General features: G+C 37.7%; 1 protein-coding gene across 2 annotated transcripts in view; it reads right to left on the reverse strand.

The window, feature by feature from the left end:
• The window catches only part of Marchf1 (membrane associated ring-CH-type finger 1), a 524397-nt gene extending 519198 nt beyond the window's left edge, over positions 1-5199 (reverse strand). For both annotated transcript variants that reach the window (XM_055618726.1, XM_055618727.1), the window contains exon 1: positions 5078-5199. The gene's annotated coding sequence lies outside the window, so the exon portion shown is untranslated. The remainder of the gene's footprint in view (positions 1-5077) is intronic.
• Positions 5200-15574: the final 10375 nt, after the last annotated feature.

Raw genomic sequence — 15574 nt, forward strand, 5'->3', positions numbered from 1 at the left:
ACACACACACACACACACACACACACACACACACACACACACACACACATATATATATATATATATACACACACACACACATTAGCAAGACACCAATTAGCAGTTCCCTGTTAGCTCCTGTGCTAAGGGTAATATAAATATGAAGAGGCAGTGATACAGGTATAAATAGCTTCATGTGATCATACTGAGCATCCATGCCTGACACACCTAGTCCAAGAGATATAAGCCTATAAATCCCAGAGAATTGTGGGTAAAAGAGAACATACCTAGAACTTAGATACATATCAATGAATACTAAAGTCTATACAGTCATTGTAATTTCTAGATATACAGAAGGAAATTGCAGTTAAACATTGGGCTAATGAAACCTAATATACCTGTAAGAGACAGGGACAGTAGAGACCAGATATATAATGTTAGTTAATTAAAATTTAAGAGGACACAAAAAGATGTTAAGAATTAGAGGACCAGGAGAACTGCTGCAAAATACTATATTCTGGACATGATATGGATGCTGTGCCCGTAAACTCTCAACAATATGGTTGCCTGAACAGATCCACAGCACTAAAAATTCCAGCACAGAAAGGGAAAGGTTCACAAGGCATGGCCCTGAGGAAAAGAGCTGCAGGCAGTTGGCTTCTGAGAGAGGAAGAATCAGCTTTCATCAGGACTAAGCCTCCTGATAGAGTGCCCATGCCTCAGTGATCCCATGCCCAAGTGGCCAGGAGTACATCCACATATACATATGGTCAACACTAACTAGAATACATATGTCATATATAAACACATATATTTTTATTTAATTTATTTATATGAATACATAAATATATTATATATTTACTGTGTTATTTATATATTAATAATATTTACAAAAAAAGGGAGCATTAATTTAGAACGGAATGTTGGGAATACCTAGAGGAGGTTGGAGAAAGGCAAATGGGTATGATGAAAATATATTGTACTCATATATGAAAGTCTAAAAATATTATTGGTAGTAATAAGAAAACATAAGTAACCTTAGTATAAGGAGAAAGAACAGATTAATAGACAGTTTTAAGGAAAACTTAAAGCATCAATCTCTAACATCAAGCGGAGCAAACTACATCTGGATACATGTACCTCTTCAGCAAGGCATCTTCTTTTTTAGGGTCCTCCAGGGTCTTGGTTTCCCAAAGGCATTAAACAACAATGACTTATCTCCAAAGCAAGGCACTTATTACTAATCATATGCGGCTCAGGGGAGTCACGTCATTGGCTTCCCTTCTAGAATTTTCTGGAGTTTACACACATGCATTCTGTTACTAATTTTTACATATCTATCTGGTTGTCCAGATGTAAATTAGTGAAGTTCACAAATTAAATATATTAAATCTGTGATTTTTATAATCTGTGTGTATCTACTTCATAAGGAAGGATCTGTGCTAGTCATGATGAGTGTGCTAATAGAACCTTAGTTGTATTAAAAATATCAGGTGCCTGGAATGCAATATGAGACACTGCTCTTTTCATAAACTATAATTTTTATTTAATGTATATAATTGTATTGCTTATTATATATATTTTTGTTACTTAAACTATATTTTATTTGTTCTTTGAGAATTCCATACATTCATACAATATATTTTCATGAAATTCAATCTCCCTCCCCTTCTCCACGTCCTGTCCTCTTCTATACCCTCCCAGCTTTAAATTCTATTTCTCTTCTTTTTGGAAAACAACCTACTGAGTTCAATTATAGCACTCACTTTTAAATATCCCAGCAACCTAGAACTGTTGCTTCAGGAAGATAACTATATCTACACACTGACTAAAACTGGACATATATTATTTTTCTTTTGTATTTCCAGTGTTATTAACCAAATTGATAAAACTTGGAACTTTATGTCATGTAAAACCTATCAAAACATAGATTCCTTATAGAAGTTGAAGTTAGAATTTTTAAAACTCAATCTCTTAATTAGTTTTCACAACTTACGTCTCCTGAATTTGAACTGTTAATGACCTATTTCAATACTTATTTTATCTTTTCTGACACAAAATGAAGCAAAAGTGTCAGTAACAACAACAAAACAAGAGAAAAACCAAACTTCTGATATCAAGTTAAATATTAATTGATTCTAGAATCATTGAGCATTTTGTGGAAGGAGGATTAAGTTGAATTACATTTAAGCAAATCACTAAATCTGAAATGATATCAGTTATCTAATATTCAAATGGATCCTTTGAATAACTTTAAGATGAATAGAAGCATTCAGGGAATCCCAAAGGATTCTCCTCAATTGTCAACAATCAGGAAATATTCAAGGGAGGCCTGTCACTCTCTGTGAAGAGGAGCTATTGCTTGAACTTGCAGAAATCATTGTGTAGCAATAAATAACCTTACTTTTTAAAGTGTAGAATGGAAGTAGCTTAAATTACCCAACTTAAATGGCATTTGTGGCCCTTTAAGATGTCTTATTTCATCAAATGAAGCAATTCATGGCCTCACCATTTAGAAGAGAGTTTAAACATGCTTTTATTGAAAACCAAAAAGTGCCTTTCCTTCCAATATTCAGGAACATCTCTCTTTAAAATTTCATTTTCTTCTATCACCAGTTTCCTTTCAAAATACTTACTGACCCTCATTGAAAAATACTGTTAGCACACTTAGGGACAGGTGCTTTAATTTTGTGGGGTAGAGGTGTTCCTGTAAAGACCGCTAAATCCAAAAACTATCCTTGCTTTAGCGAAAGCAGTCTAGAGAAAGTCAGAATGAACTAGCAAATATCAGCTACTTTTACCTAATTTTTAGGTGACTCAATATAAAATTTTCTACGTATGATAAAAAAATTATCTGTGGAGAGGCACTAGTGCCCACCAATTTTTAAATGCATGGTTATAGCTTTAAACTGAGATGCTCAGGATGTGCCTGCTGCTCCATTTGATAGTTCTTCTTTGTAAGAATGTAGATCATTTTCTTCAGTGAAAGTCCTTTCTCTGTTTGTTAGAGAATACCACTTTACAAATTATTTCCAATAGCGCTTCTTTTATAGATTGCACATTGCGAATCTCTTTCCACTGCTTTGACTCCTGGCTTTGTTTATTACGTTGGTATCTAGCCAGTATTAAGGTATGCCAATTATAGGCAATGACGATAGTAAGGTGATTTTGTCCTAGAATGAGACACGGGATCACAAATTGAGGTTGGGAAAAGGTGAGATATGGAAAAGGATATGAATATTGGGACTGTGAGATAGAATAATTACATTTATATTTATTACATAGAAAAATAAAACATTTTGATTCTCAAAAGTCATATAAGTCATGCTAGCTATTCCAACTCATACCAAGGAGAAATCAACAGTAGATTTCTGATGGAGTCAAAGAAATGAAACACTGCTGTTTCTGAGACTCTGTAATTAGGTTGGCCTGGAACTTAACACACAGCCCAGCTGTCCATAAACCCATAACAATGATCCTGCCTCCACATTTTTCATTTCTGATCATTCTGAATTCCAAGCAAAATTGCCATTTAACATCATTACGGAAACTTTTCTTCAGTTAACCTCAAACATTATCCATCAACTTAGATCCTAACTAGTAACATAACATTTTTGTAGATCTTGGTTTTGACATGTCATATTTTTTGGAATTGATCACCATCTTCTCCTTCCAGTTCTCTACTCCCCAAACCTTAGAAAACAGCACTGGAATCCTACAATCACATTACCATTTCTTAGGAAGTCATATTTCCAAGTGATACTAGACTGAAAAATTACTTTACCAAAGATAGTTCAATTTTAGGGACACGCGATTTGCATTTGACAAGGCAGCTGCTAAACAGAAAGCATCATGTACAATGAACTAGCCAGAGGACCCCTGACGTTTGCTCTAAGTTCTGATGATGTCACTGCTTGTGAATGGCACCTTTAAAACCAGGCCACATTGAGTGGGCAGGGGCCGTGCATGTTCTTTCCATCTGAAGACATAATCAAGCTTGTTTTATTCCCGATGCTTTGCTCCCATTTTATTTACTTTTTGTTTTATGTGTGTTTGTTGCTTCCTTTGTCCTCAGCAAGTATATTTAAAGAAATACAAATTCTAATAAATTATAAGTAATAATACTTATAAATAATAATAGTAATATCTGCTACAAACCTGGAACTAGGAAATGTGCATGATATCTGGAAATTAGATAACATATGTTCAAAACAGCCTAGAGGGTTACAGACCTTGGAATTCTCATATCTTCTCCTGCAGCCCAGACTAACTTTGAACTCAGAAATTTCTAGTCTCAGCCTCCCAAGTGCTGACAGCTTTGGAGCATGCTTTGCCCACTTAGCCTTCTGCCTTAACACCAATCATGAATGTATGTATAATAATTTCATTCAATGTCTTTGACTCTGCTCAGTCTATTTTTAAAACCCCCTTGAAATAAGTTTTCAGCATCAGATTTTTCAAACAGTTTAACCTTATAGGAATAGTGCTAGTTCTACTCCAGAATACAGCCTAAATGTATTACAATGAATATAATAATCTGTGTTAAGTTTTAAACAAGTTCTTCTCAAATAAAATGCAAATAAACAGATACCAAGTCAAAATCCCATACCCAAGGCATAAGGAATGGAGAACAGTGGATCCTTAAGCACTAATTTAGTGTGTGTTACATGGGAGAGCTTTCTTAGCCCAGGAAGAACACTGCTTTATAAAGAAAGTTATTTTCAAACCCTCTAGTTGAACACTGAACAAAATTAGCACCAGCAGTTCCAAAAATGAACAACAGCAGTACCTGTAACCAACCCAGGACCTCCTGGTTGTGCCACACAAATGAGAAAAGGGATACTGTACAGTTCAGCAAATAATGGCAAAAGTTTTACCTCTATCAAGCAGCAAGTATCTTTATAAATTTGGTTCATTGCTTCATTCAGAAAATAGACGTTAAGTTTTATAGGCTCTTTAGTCACACACGAAATGATTCTCTCCGAATCCCCTAGCACACAATGAGAGCTGGGAGCCAAGTGCTCTTCAACTCATACTGCACAGACAAGAGTGGAGGTGGCTGCTGTGGCTTATTGTGTCAAATCAAACCTCCTCTTACCTCGATTTCCTTGTTCTTCTCTTTGTTTCTGCCCATTGAACTTCTCCCATTGCTGGCAGTCTCCCGGGCTGGGATTACAGAAATCTGATGGAGGGGCATATTGGCAGGGCTGCAGGTGGCCAAACCCTGATTGGATGCCTTATGGCTTCACTTGCCCTGAGAAGCCCACCTGCAGAACTGTGCATAGCCTTGCTTTGCCAAACTTGGATCTAAATTTAAAAAAGAAAGAAAGAAAGAAAATAGTGTTTGAGACACTGTATAGCAGCAACCAAACCCACTGAAAGAAAAAAAAATGAAAATATGTAAGAGAGATAACCCAAGTATTATTACATTCTCAAAAGGATGTTTTACTGCAAGTCATAACTGCACTGCTTTGTCACTCACGCATCACTCCCCCCAAGAGCATCATGGGAGACAATTCAATTTCTACGGTACCTAATAACTGTCATGGAAACCAAGGAAACCCAGGTCTCACGGGCCCTTATTAACAACTGCTCCTTTTCATGGCAAAGACTCCCACATTTGCAGGAACTGACACAGGCTTTTGTTTCTACTGGGATCCCCAGGAGTCTGTGAAGCACCCAGAGACATGTACCCTGCTGACAAGGTAAATAAGCAGAAGGCTGAGAAGCTTAGTGTCCGATTTGGATACAAATCTCTTCTTTGAAAGGCTGGGCTAACTGCGTTTGTCAGGACTGTGTCCTTCATGCAGCTACAATAATCTGCTTAGGTCAAAGGAGCTGCCAGGACAGAAGAGCATTAGATGAGCTGTGAATTGAAGGAAATGGGGGAGAGGGGTAGAAATAGGAAAAAAAAGGAAAGAAGGGAAGAAAAAAGAAAACGAGATAGTGAGATGACTGGAGGGGAGAGAGAAAAAAATGAGAAAGTGATGGAAAGAAGGCGAAAAGGGTAGTGAGGAAGAGAGAAGAAGGAAAAGAGAGTGAGAAGTAAGAAAAGGGAAGGAGGGGAAGAATTAAGAGACTTATGGAAGAAAGAAGGGGAGAGATGAAGAGAGAGGAGAGGAGATAAGGAGAGAAAAGAAGAGTAAAAGACTGGGGAGCAAGGAGGAGTGCAGGGCACCAATGAGGATCAGGAGCGTAAGAGGGAAGGCAGGAGATGAGCAGGTAGAGCAATGAAGGAGGTGAGCACATCTCCGTAGCCTAAGCCAAGAATGAGAAAGCTGCACCCTGCTCTTTCTGTACAAATGTACCACACAAGTACTCATTTCTGCTTACGGCATCTCCTGTGCTCTCTGAAGTACAATTTGTTTGATTCAGGGTTTGTTTTTGTTTTTGTTTTTTTTTTTCATTCTTGCTAAGGACTGCAGTGTCTTCTTATGAGGATAAAATTATTTGGGGAAAATAAATCAGGATTTCTGCTCTTCAAATTACAAACAAACAAAAGTTTTGAAGACGGTCCATAGGAGATCATCATAGTTGGTCACTGCAACCCACCTCCAGCTATCTTTGTATTTTATATCAATAATAATACCATTTCCAGTACGAGGTTGCAGCTTGTTTAAACTCGTGACAGAGATAAAGTATACCAGAGATATACTGTCATCGACAGTAATATAAAAATACTCATGGAAAGACTGTCAAAATTGGCTTTAAATGCAAACATTTGCATATGAAATAAAACTTCTATGTATTTTCAAATTTGGACCAAGCACGCATTCTTTTTACCAAGTTAGTCACCTTTATGTGCTTCACAGTCCTGTTCTCCATCTTAAAAGACTTTAAAAGGCATAATTAACCTTTGGCTCATTGACATGGATTTAGATTTGTCAGGGATACAGTGAACATCTGAAATGGATCTTTTGTAAAACAATCATGACTCCTATACAACAAATCTTTAAAAGCATCTAGTCTAGCACTGCTGAAGCCTTGCCGCAATCAGATGAGAAATGCATGGAGACTAGCCTCTTGCTGTAGAATCCTTTCTAAAAGTGGAGGCAGCCAGTACTGAACTTGGATTTTTCATTGCCAGTCTCAGCTTGCAAAGTTGGTAAAAATACAGAAATTTGAGTGAAAGGAATACGCAAGGGCTAGCCTCTTCCAAACCATCTGGGCCTTATTTCCATCACTTGGGAGGCAGAGGAGAAAGGAGCTTCGAGTCCTGCTTGGTATGGAACAAGAAACTGTCTTAAAAATTAATCCATATGAAGTTAAATTGATGTTGGTTAAGCATCTCTGTGGTTTAAGAGTCACATCTGTGACCTGCAACTACGAAGAAAACACATCCTTAACTTTAAAAGCAATTTCTAATCCCTTTATCCAATACAGTCTTAATTAAGAGGAGGTTGGAAATTGAAGTTTATAAATCTAATAGTCTGTGACAAATACTAAAATGTAAATTATAAACTTTGTTAGGAAAAATCATATTGCAAGTGTTTACTCCAGAGAAGCTTCTCGCAACAGTCAAGGCAATTTCCCAGATAAAGTTAGACTTTAGTGCTTTCCTCTAAAATATTCATTAAAGTTGCAGGAAGGGAGATTTTTAGCTTGAATTAACGAAGTGTCTGTCTTAATCCTGTACTTCATTATGCATGTACAGTGATCCTTTGTTTACTGTGAGATTTTGGGGGGAACTAAGATTTAAATTTTAAGTTAATTTGACTTACATGGTTGAGTTACTTCAATTTGCTATCTTTTATCCTGAAATTTAGATTGCAAATTGAATTTCAGGAAAAAAACGTTTATATTTTAGACTAGTTGGCACACTAGACAAGAGAATGTCTGTTAAATCTTTTTATTCAAATATTTAGAGTTAAGAAAAATTAATATACAGCCATCAAAGCTTATAGTAAGAATTGTGATAAACTGAGATTGTTTGTGACTGGAGCAGAGAAAACGATGTGTTTCAACACCTCATTTTAACACTTATCTCGCTTGGAACATCGGGACACTCACAGTTTGTGTCTGTGGTTCGTGTTCACCCAGACCGTTCTTCTGGCCGAGCCTGAAACACTGTCCTACCAGAGTATGAAGTCTCAGGGACACACATGTCATGATAACAAGTTGAAAGCTTAGGGAATGCTACGGATTGCAGCTCTCCTATGGGAGTCTAGGGAGAGTGAAGGAGGAGCCATGCGCCCAACAGCTCTGTGCTGAAATAAACAGACAGCGCCCCCCCCCCCCCCCGTTATCAGAGATGAGTCTCTCAGCTGTCTGGTATCCTCACAATAACACACACTACGGATTTATAAACTGAAATCTTCAGAAACTTTGGACTTTGACTATTGATGATGCCGTCCTGAAACTCTCAAAGATACCTAAGCACAGAATCATAAGGACATCTGAATGTTAGTATTACTTCTGTGATCTGACTTCCAAGCCTCTGGTTCTGGAAACAACATAGCATTGCTCACCTCTACCTCCTGAGTGTGGAACTGTAGTTATTAATACTCAGGACCTCAGCCTCTATCCCCAATGCTTACCCTGAGACTTCAGCTTTTTCTATGCTCTCAGCACAGCTTAAAATTAAAAAAAAAAAAAAAAGACATCCTCCCTAGGGTCCTCCTTGTTGTTTAGCTTTTTTAGTCTGTAGCTTTTAGTATGTTTATCCTATATTATACGTTTAATATCCACTTAGAAGTGAGTGTATACCATGTGTGTCTTTCTGCTTTTGTGATACCTCACTCAGGATGATCTTTTCTAGTTCCATCTATTTGTCTGAAAATGTCATGATTTCCTTGTTTTTGATTGCTGAGTTTTATTCCATTATGTAAATGTACCACAATTTCTGTATCCATTCCTTGCTTGAGCTTGGTCATACGAAGCAAAATGGTCAATCCTGAAATTACAAACACACAAGCCTACATCTAGCTTGGGTCTTCCCACTTGAAATAATCTTCTTAAGAAAGTCTGTCATAGACACGCCCAGCAGCTTCCCTTTTAGCTCCTAGACTCAGTCAAGTTGTCATTGCATATGACATTGTATAAAGTTCCTCAAATAGGAAGTTTTGTCCACTTAGTGGAGTGAGTGAGCCCCAGTGAGCAGGAAAATTGCTAGCCCCCTGCAGAATCTGTGTCTAGGTGGGATTGTAATTGAATTGACATTTCCTAGAAAATCAATACATAACAACTGCAGAGGTGACTTGGTTTTGCTTCTGTGTTGGAAATGCTTTTGTATTTTAACTACGAAAAGGACAATAGAAGCCACGTGACAAAGAGCAGAATCTGAACTTTATTTCTTCCAATTCAGTTCTTGTTGCTCACTTTTATGTTTCCCATACTGGATTCTCTGAGAGGCCTGCTTCTCTGGAACAGACAGCCCAGGAACCTTGCTTGCCCCTTCGGCATTCCAGATGGGAGCTTAGGAAGGTGGTAGAGTCTGTTGAGTAAGGTGAAGATTTTATTCTCTGAGAAAGTCTTTCCTCCCAATGGTTTTGCTGGGCACCATCATTCAATCATTCATTCCATTTCTTCTGGTTCATGTGCTTTTGGTTCATGTGCTTTTTTTTTTTTTTTTTTTTTTTACGCTGTGCTGAGAGCATAGGAAAAGCTGAAGTCTTAGGGTGAGCATTGGGGATAGAGGCTGAGGTCTTGAGTGTTAATAACTACAGTTCCGCACTCAAGAGGTAGAGGTGAGCAAAGATCCATGGTTCATGGATCTTTCCTTGACTCTTTTGACTTAAGATATTTGCCCAGGCCGAGGTATATAAGGCAATTATAAAATTAAAAAGAATACTTTTGAATACCAAATGATTTAATATCAATCACATGATTTGTTTTTTTTTTTCTTGACTGTACTTTATATATCATATAAAAAAAAAATAAAAACAACTCCTGGCAATACAAAACAGAGAAACAAGCTAACAAAATTACAATTTCTTACATGGTTTCTTACCATGTAAGGATTTTAGTTTTATAGTTTGTTTAATACCATGATCTCTTTTGAGTTAATTTTCTGTAAGGTGTGATGTATATATAAAGGTTAATTTGATGGGCATTGTACATGTAATTATTCCAGCATCTTTTGTTTTAGTAAAAGATATATTATCATAAAACAATTTTTTTCACAGGGAAAAAATGCCTTAGCATTCTTCTAATTAGTCTCCCTCATCCTTGACACTGATATTGTCATGTATTTTACTCTCCATATGCTATTTAAAAACCAACATATTGCTACTGTTTATTTTCAGTTAAATCCAATTAAAGTCGTGTACTTTGTTGACTGCTGGGAATAAACTAGTACTGTGCCCTAAGGCCACTTTTTCCCATAGAAGCCCTAGGGGCTGCTTCAATGGGACTGAATGCACTTTCCCTAGTTCCTCCAGCCACACGTTCAGGAATTATCTGATCTTGCACTGTGGGACAGAATCTACTCCTTGTCCCAGAGTGCTGCCACACTGCCCTGTTAAAATGTGTCTGCGGTTGTGTGTTCCTGAACACAACAAACTTTAAACAATTTCATCTTCTATTGAAAATGACAAGTGATAATAGTTGTTTAAACATAAAACTCAAGGCAATTTTCACATTACTCTAAGATCTGGAGGTAGTAGTCATCAATCCCCTATGAAAAGTATATCAGAAATTTATAATGTTGCTTTAAAATCCATATTTCTCTTAAAATTTTATTTGTGGTAAATGTGACTCTTTAAAAATTATGTTCTCAACATTGTATTTCTTTAAGAAAACCATTTATGAAAACATCTTATTTTCCCCTGGGGGTTTCTATATTTAATTTTTCTACAAATGAAAAATAGTAGTACTTTTCAACACAAATATGCCTAAAAGAGAAAACAGATTAATTGATAGACTTCTAAAAATAGCACAAGACAAGCATGTGGGCCTGCGTTTCCTCATGTTTGTTCTCGGTTATTTTAATCACTGCCTACAAGTGACTCCATTTTGAGAAGTCAAAAACAGGGTATGCAACTGAGTGCTAGGGATGTAGGGCAGAAGTGGGGCGTGTGAGGCAGGAAGGCCATCTCCAGAAAAGAATGGGAAAAAGAAGGAAAGGAAGGGAGGGAAGGAGGGAGGAAAAAAGATGGCTGTTAGGAAAAATAATATGAATTTTACCTGTTTTCAATATTTAAAACAAGAGTTGATATAACTCTGTATCTTTTTTAAACCTCCCGAAGTGAAGCAAGTCCAGCTGGAGAGGTGTTGGTTACCGCCAAGTGTGCCTGCCACTTTACCCTCAAGCGGTGCCATGCTGCTCACTGCCGCACCTCGCAGGCACCAGAGCTGAGCAGAACTGTCAGTTGCCTCCTTCCTTCAGGAGCGTTCATGGTGCTCTCTGGTACCAAATTAAAAGAAAAAAAAAAAAAAAAGAAGCGAACATCTTTTTCAAGTCTTTCTTCTGGGAAGAAGTTTTCCTCCTTCTGTCATCTGCTGAAGAAGAAGCAATGCGGCTCTTCACTCTATGTGATTACGCTCAGTAATTTTCCGTCCACTCCCTCTTCCTTCTTTAGGATCAGACTTGCTGTTCATTTAAACATTTCTTGTGAGGGACTCTCCCCAGCACAAAAGAAGCATCCTAGCCCCCGGTGACATATGCGAGTGCCACCCTTTTTAATTATATGGAAGCTACTTCATGGTGTGTTTACTGAGTTGCAGAATGCTATTAGGCCCTGCGTGATAGGCAAGGAAGCACGAGGAAACAGCTTTACAGAGGAGTTAAGATTGATAGACCAGGCCCTACTCGGTGATTAGGGGATAAACTACGGCCCGTAACCTGTGCAGTACCGATAACAACTGCACCGCAATTTTCAGCATGAATGAATCAGTATGGTTTTGTAACAGAAAATTTCACTGTGAATGTCAGATTACGGTGGGGGCTGCCAGGACGAGAGGGAACAGAAGTGCTTAGAAGAAAATGAGTAAGAAAAGAAATTCAAGACCTGAATTTCATGAGCTATTCTTTGGTTTATCAGAAAAACAACAATAACAACAAATATCGAAATGAGAGCTGATACAAACAACCTTTACAGCAGCGCGGTTTTTGTTGATCTTTTCTTTTTATCCCGTATAAACACAGTTAACTGGGACTTTTTATACGCCAGCTTCAATAAATGACTTTGAAGAGTGTTCGGGGCTGGGGAGATGGTGCGCTCACTGCTTGCCATGCAAGTATGCGGTCAGGAGATCAGAGCCCACTGCACACCTGTAAAAGCCAGCAGGTGTGGCGGCCCATCGCTATCCCAGTCCTTGGAATGTCAGGTTCCCCAGCGCACTCTGGCCAGCTCAGGCAAAGAGAAAGGTTGCCTCCTTCAGTGAGGTGGAAAGCAATGAAAGAATACATTCAATGTGTACCTGGGGCTTCTCGCATGCGTGCTCACATGGGTGTACCCACATGTATGCCTATGTGCATACAGCCACATGTTCACCATACACACACCTGAAAAAATATCTAAAATACCAAGTACTGTAGAAAACATTTTGAAGTTAACATACTCATGACTTCTGCAAAAGAATGAAATAATTCTTCAGAGCCCAAATGTTAATGTTTTGTTTATATTGGGCGGGTCATTCTAGGGTACCTCAGCTATCATGTGCGAAGTTATCAAAACAAAACTATGAAAAAAAGAGTAGCAATAAGCTCTTGTTGATCTCTTTAGACGCATCAAGTGCCTTGTTATGATTCTAACATTTTAGTTAACTTTCACAAAATTCTGGGAAATAGGCAATACAATCACATGCTCCATAAACAAACTCTAATAAATAGATTTAACAGTAACTTGATAACTACTGTAAATTATTAAATGGACATATAAATACATATTTCAATAATCATAGTAAAATTATTTTTTGAGATTATTATAAAATTAAAACATTTCTCCCTTTCTTACCTCCCTCCAAATCTTCCCATGTACCCCCCACCACTCTCCTTAGAATCCATGGCTTCCTTTTTCATTAATTATCATATACATTATACTCCTATATACAACCTGCTCAGTCCATTTAATGTTACTTGTGTGTATGGGAAGCCTATGAGTCCTCAACCCTACACAAAGAACTACATGTAACTAAGAATTGATAAGAAGAGCACACAAATTAGTTATCCAACACCAAATAGTCACTCCAGAAACATACAAACAAGTAACATTACACAGACTGAGCAGGTTACCGTATACATATATGCATGTAACAAAAATTAATGAAAAAAAGAGATGAATTTGGAAAAAAAACAAGAAGGAAAAATGTGGAAATGTCTTGAGGGAGAAAAAGAAAGAAAGAAGTCATGTAATTATTTTATAATCTCAAAAGTAAAAGAAAAAAAACAGAAATGAAATAGTTTGTTAAAATGAGTTAGAAAGAACAAGTGCTTTGATTTCGGTTAATGATGCTGAAGTACGTAGAGTTTAAACAAATTGAGAGATAGTCTTACATGTTGTCATTTTCTATCCTGCAGTTGAAAAGGAAAGTTGAGAATGATACGAGCATCTGTGCTTATAATATAAAGAGATAAAAATTACTCTCACAGCTAGTTGGGAAGATCAAGATAGAACTGCACAAGGTGGTTGACACGTGGAGTACAGATCAGTGGGATATCAAGTGAGTGTTTCATTTAGGACGCAAATCCTGAGTCCTCAAGTAGAAACTGTAAACATTCTGGTGTTGGTGTATCTCTAACTATTATTTAAAAAGAAAAGGAATACACGTGGAAGTATATTTTCATTTCATCAGTCTCAACAAGTGATGTGATTCCAGACAAGTCATGAAAAATGATCAGTGAATGGCTTATTATAAACAGATTAAAAAATGCTTAGCTTCTGTGATCCAAAATTATAAATTAAAACCACAGTGAGTCGTCACTGCATGATCACCAGAAAGATTACAGTTTAAAAGATTATTCATAAGAATATTGAACAAGGGTTTTTATTTCATTGCTATACAAATTGTACTTTGGGAAGTATTTTGGCAATGTCTAATAATGAACATATGCATTCTAAAAGACCAGTAACTTAATAGTGAAAGGTTTGACCACAGAGACAGCAGTGGAGTTTATGGTATATAACTAGATTTGGGAGCTACAACATTTCCTGATGAGTTTAATACAATACAGAATTGCAAAGTATAATTTTACAATTTGGACCTTGAATGATGGATAGGTGGTGTGTTGAGCTGCGACAGTGAGGACCAGAGGTCGGCCAGAGAACACTATTCGAATCTGTGGTGGTGATTTGGCATTCAGGCAGGGGTGTACAATGAGCTATTCTTGTACAAAGAGCTGAGCTGTGATTGGAAGTATGGAGTTGCTGCCTAGATGATTTTTATAGTTATCCCACCAGCTTGAGCCATTGAGGAAGCAACTGTAATTAGAAACAATGGAAGAGAGTCCACTGCCTGATTATAATTACAGTAAACATCAAAATGTGAGTACACTACGAAAATGAAGAAATGAATTGATAGGCAGTGCACCCCAGGTGCTTCCCAACTGCATGGAGCTCTTTCCTGGCACCTACCTACACCTATCTATCTCTGTCTACAGTCTTCCTTACTCTCAGGCTCTCTATCCTACTAAATTCCTCCCTAAATCTCCCTCATTCACCCCTTGCCCTCTAACACCTGCTTTCCAGGAAACACTCAAAGTTTGCAGACCTGATTATCGTTGCAAGTTCTCTACTTTCTGACAGAGAGCAGTGTAGAGTGCTTGTGTAAGTTTCCTTTATGGAGAAAAGACCTATGCAAGTCTTGAGATTTCCCATATGATTATATAATGATGCAATGAAAAACAAATGCATAAATATAAAAGACAACAATATTTTGTTCAGAAAACCAGACACAAGACCCATTGCTTTCTTGAGATTAAAATGCTTAATCTTCATGCTGTTGTTTTGTCTGGAGGAAATCACGTAAAACTGTAACTTGTAAATTAATAAATAAAAGCACATTGCTTTTTCATTTTCATGTAGGTGCCTTGTGTGTGTGTGTGTGTGTGTGTGTGTGTATGCATGCATGTGACTGCATGTGTTCAGATGTGTGTAAGTGCACAGCGGGTGAATGTATCAACTCATGTAAGCACCCGAGTGTGTGCAGCTGAACACTAGTGGAAGTTTCCCTCTCCTTGCTCTTGATCCATTCATAAATGTGGGCTCTCTAAGTTGAATCCAAAGCTCTGTGGAATTGCTGGCATAACTAGACAGCTTCTTACGAGATCCTCCGTCTCTTGCTTCCCAGTTCCTGAATTACAGATGGGCTGCTATGATTTCTGGGGTCTCAATGTCTCTTGTCTTCAAGCATGATGCTGTCATGGCAAGGCTTTAAACTGCTGAGCGATCGCAACACTTTCTTATGAATTTATCATTTTATTAAATACAATTTATTAATTTTGTATCCCAGCTGTAGCCCTCTCCTTGTGCCCTCCCAGTCGCACTTTTCCTCTCTCTCTCCTTCCAGGCCCCTTCCCCAGTCCACTGGTAGGGACAGTCCTCCTCCCTTTCTATCTGACCCTAGACTGTCAGGAAACAGGAGCTTCACAAGGAGAGCAACAGAACCAAAATATCGGGGCACGGGAGTCTTTTCTGAGACTGATATTCCAACCAAG

Source organism: Psammomys obesus, unplaced genomic scaffold, assembly GCF_907164565.1.
Source record: "Psammomys obesus unplaced genomic scaffold, mPsaObe1.curated_primary_1811, whole genome shotgun sequence".
NCBI classification, from domain to species: Eukaryota; Metazoa; Chordata; class Mammalia; order Rodentia; family Muridae; genus Psammomys; species Psammomys obesus.